The sequence below is a fragment of the Chaetodon auriga genome, chromosome 11, assembly GCF_051107435.1.
Source record: "Chaetodon auriga isolate fChaAug3 chromosome 11, fChaAug3.hap1, whole genome shotgun sequence".
Classification (NCBI taxonomy): Eukaryota; Metazoa; Chordata; class Actinopteri; order Chaetodontiformes; family Chaetodontidae; genus Chaetodon; species Chaetodon auriga.
Genome location: NC_135084.1, coordinates 2,494,099 through 2,498,481, shown reverse-complemented (window position 1 = coordinate 2,498,481; position 4,383 = coordinate 2,494,099).

Genomic DNA, 4,383 nt, shown 5'->3' with positions numbered 1-4,383 from the left:
TGGCACAGCATCGGGAGCAATTTGGGCTTCAGTCTCATGCCCAAAGATACTTTGGCATGTAGATTGCCGAGTGATCGAACCACTGATCTGCTGATCTTCTAGATAACCACTCTACCTACAGAGCCCCATACACTGACTAGAAAATGGAAAACTAAGCAGATAAAATGGTTGCAGTCAATGAGAATGTTCTCTATGTGAGAAGTGCACATTTAACACTGTGACATCACACTCCATCCAACAGCTCTGTTATGCATTCTGCTTGAAAGAGTTGGAAGCCCGTTGTGGATGTGGTGTGCAAACATGGTAAGCTCAGCTCCTGCCAGCAAGCATGCCAAATCAAATCAAACTTTATTTATATAGCACTTTTCATACATAGTGCAACACAAAGTGCTTTACAAGAGTTAAAAACAATATAGATAAAAACAGAATAACACGAAAAACCCAACCCTCCCACCGCCCATATGCACTAACACACACCCTCAACCACACGCATACACACACACACACACACACACACACACTCTCACCACAGACAGTAGCAGGAGTAATGAGACATGCAAGGCACTGAGGTTGAGGAGAATGCCACCTTTGGGGCCGTCCACACCGAGAGGAGTCATCATGGGCTATGAGCACAGGTGGCACCGGCACCCGGGCCCCACCGACCCTGATGTACCGGTGAGTCCCCACACCAAGGTAGGGAGCCCCCCCACCAGCCGGGCCGATGGGGCCCGAGGACAGCACCCCCAGAGCAGACCAGACACAACTCTCAGTGTGGAGGACCCCCCAGAGGAAACACTGGAATTAAAACAAAAAATAAATAAATAAGTAAAAAATAAAAAATAAATTAAACAGTTAAAAGAAGAGAATTTCATAAGATAATAAATAAAGTAGATAAAATAGGGTAAAATAATGCAAAATATAGGACATCAGAATAAAAGACATCAACATAAGATAAGTGATAAAAACATAAGAAGAATTTGAAGTCAGTTAAAAACCTGATTAAAAAGGTGTGTCTTTAACCTTTTTTTAAAAATATCAACAGTCTCTGCAGTCCTGAGGCCCTCCGGCAGGCTGTTCCACAGGCGTGGGGCATAGTGGCTAAATGCCGCCTCACCGTGTGTTTTTGTTCTGGCTTTTGGTATGGATAAAGGGCCGGTGTCGGAGGACCTCAGGGTCCGCGAGGGTTGATATGGTAAAAGCAGCTCAGATAAGTAAGAGGGCACAAGCCCATTAAGACATTTAAAAACTAGTAAAAGAACCTTAAAATCGATCCTGAAGCGGACAGCGAGCCAATGCAGCGACTGTAAAACTGGTGTAATGTGGGCCCGCCATCTGGTCTTTGTCAGCACGCGTGCGGCTGAGTTTTGCAGCAATTGGAGGTATGAAATACTCTTTTTAGGAAGACCAGAGAGCAGAGCATTAGCTACAGTAATCTAAACGACAGGAAATAAAAGCATGCATTAGCACCTCTGTGCTGGCCTGAGAGAGAAACGGGCAGACTCTGGCTATGTTCGTAAGATGATAAAAGCCTATCTTTGTTATATTTTTGATATGTGGGATAAAAGTCAGCCAGAGGGAGATAGGAAAAGACACGAGGACCTGTATTCATCATGTCCTTGCTCACTGCAGAATAATTTTGTTGGAGACGGTAACTATGGCACAAAGCATCAAGCACGTGAGACATAACTTAGTAACAGTAAAATGCTTGATAGCTGATGACTGTGACTCACCAACAGACAATTAAGATGTGCTTATTATTGCCAGAACAAAATGGACGTGACAAGAATAAATGAATAAAAGAAAGACGGACAACTATAAATGTTCTAAATAGTATCTGTACCCTTGTTGATTAGTCACACACCACAGCTGTTGTTGACAGCATCAGACAGGTCAAACATCGATTTTCCTTCAAGAAGTCACTTTAACATAAATTTAGTCGTCTATCATATGTTATGGTTTGTGGTCGTCGAGCAAGAAAAAAAAAAAAAAAAAAAAGGCGTGAATCCAAAAGTGAAGACTAGACAAAAGAAGCTGAGCAAACGCGGTTCAAAGTGATTTATTCAACAAAAGAAGGCAACCAAAAATCCACCAGTTCAAAAACCAAAACCAAAAGCGATACTAGAAAAAACCACCAACTAATAACCAACTGGGAAAACTAAGACCAGACCAGGAATACTGACAGTAGTCACAGGGATCAACGAAAACCACACATCAGGGGATGATCCCACAAAGACAGAAGAAACACACAGACTTATTTAGAGAGGGGAACTAAACAGACGCAGGTGGACACAATCAACCTAACAAAGGTGGGAAACATACAGGAAGTAAAGAAACTAAGACACACAAGGGAAGGCTACCAAAATAAAACAGGAACAAGGCTACCAAAATAAAACAGGATCCTAACATCATAGATGTTATTGGTCTTCTACTCTTATAATACCTTTTTGTTCATTATTTTTTGTGTTGTGTGTTTTTGACAGTTTTGTTTTTTTTCTATTATGGTTCACAGTTGTTGCTTGTTTTATACAGAGAGTTATTTCTTATTTTTTGTGAACTTTATCCATGACTTATACTACATTTTTTTAGTCTGACTGATAGAGTGTGATTTTATTTGTGTTTTTGTTGTGTCCAAAGGAAGACTAGTGATCACTTTCTGGAAGCTAATGGATCCTGTGAAGAATAATAAGGCTGTCAGGGGCAGTTAACAGGGACATATTTAATTTGAATTTGAATTTTAATTATTTCATATTTAACCAAATCAACTTCTTTTTTTAACATCTTTCTGTAACCTCAGTCAAAGCGCCTTTGTTGGCTAACCACATGGTCTCCAGTGTCTGAGTCCTGTGGTTTCTATGCCCAGCATCCACCCCAACCACCTCCTTACAATGTCTGTGTGGTAAAAGAAAGTAACAGGCAGCAATCACATTTCCAAAAACATTAAAGGAGTCGGCTACAGGCAATTGGAACTTTTACTTAACAAATTAGACAGGAAATGCTTCCTGACTTCCTGGAGGACTCATGGTCTTGTGTTCACCAAGATGAATCTACATGTCACATGAGAAAAAAAGAATCTAATCTAATTACCTGACAGTGCTTGTGTCTGCTCGTGACATACAGTATTGCAAGTCTCAGGACAGCTGGTGGAATTTAGAAATTTCTTGTTCTGTAATAATAACTGAGAAAAGCGTGATGAATTGCAGGCTAATAGAGAGAATGTTAGTGCCAAAGGGCAGGATTTTCTCAACAAAACAGCCTTTCATGCAGCAGCAGCAGAGAGGGTAAAGTCACTGGATTAAGAAATGCGTAATGCTGTGGGAATGATTGTTACCCAATGATCAGTCAGAGAAAACACTTCCCTGCTTATGTCAACTGCAACCTTCATTAATAAAACATGATCACTGAAAGTGTCTGCTCTAAACTGTGTTTGACAATTAATAATCTCAGTGTGCAGCGTTGGACAAAGAAAGCTATTGCAATCAAAAGCTGAGTTAAAGGACCCAACTTTATTATCAGTATATTACCTTCACATATGCTTTATGTCACAGGTAACTGCCTCACAAACCGTCCTGTTGCACTTTAGATTTTTGGATGTGTTTTTCTGGATATCTATTGGTTTCTATTCATTTGTCGTATTACATAAACCTCTTACCTCCCCCTTTTCTCCACTGCTCTAATCTCATTTCCTTATTATCCCCTCCAATTCCCCTCTCATGTCCTCATTTATTTACTTCCTGCTTCTTTGCATTTCTTTTCCTCCTCACCTCACCTTCTCTCTTATCACCTATCCTTTCTCCATTTACTCTCCTTCACTCCCCTCAGTTTTTCTCTCCTTTTCTTTCCTCCTCTCGTCCTCTCCTCCTTTTTCTTCATTCTAATCTCTTCTTTTTCACTGTCTTTCCTTCCTCACCTTTACCTCTCTATTCTCCTCTCATTATTGCCTTGCCTCTCCGCTCCCCTCTTCTCCTCTTGTGTCTTTCTCTGCTCTTTTCTCTTCCCCTTGTGTTTCCTCTTGTCTCTTCTCTTCTCATCTCTTCTTGTTTTCTCCTATTCTTTCCACTGTTCTTGTTTCCTCCTCTCCTGTTGTTTCTTCCCCTTGGTTCCTCTCCTCTTGTTTCCTCCTCTCCTGCCCTCTTTGCTTTGCTCCCCTCCATGTCTTTCTGTGTAAATTCACTTAGAGTTAATTGCTTGCAGCAGACTTTTCTCTCAGTCTATCACGCTGCTTTCCGTCATGTGATGACACTGTGTGAGCTTCTTATCGGGGGCCCGTGGACTGCTGCTCGGTGGAGTAGAGGCCTGGCACACTGCACATGAACTGGCTTGATCATGTTAACCTGTGGTTGCCGGGACCCTGTGTGACCACGCCTGCCACTACAGCCATGAGAT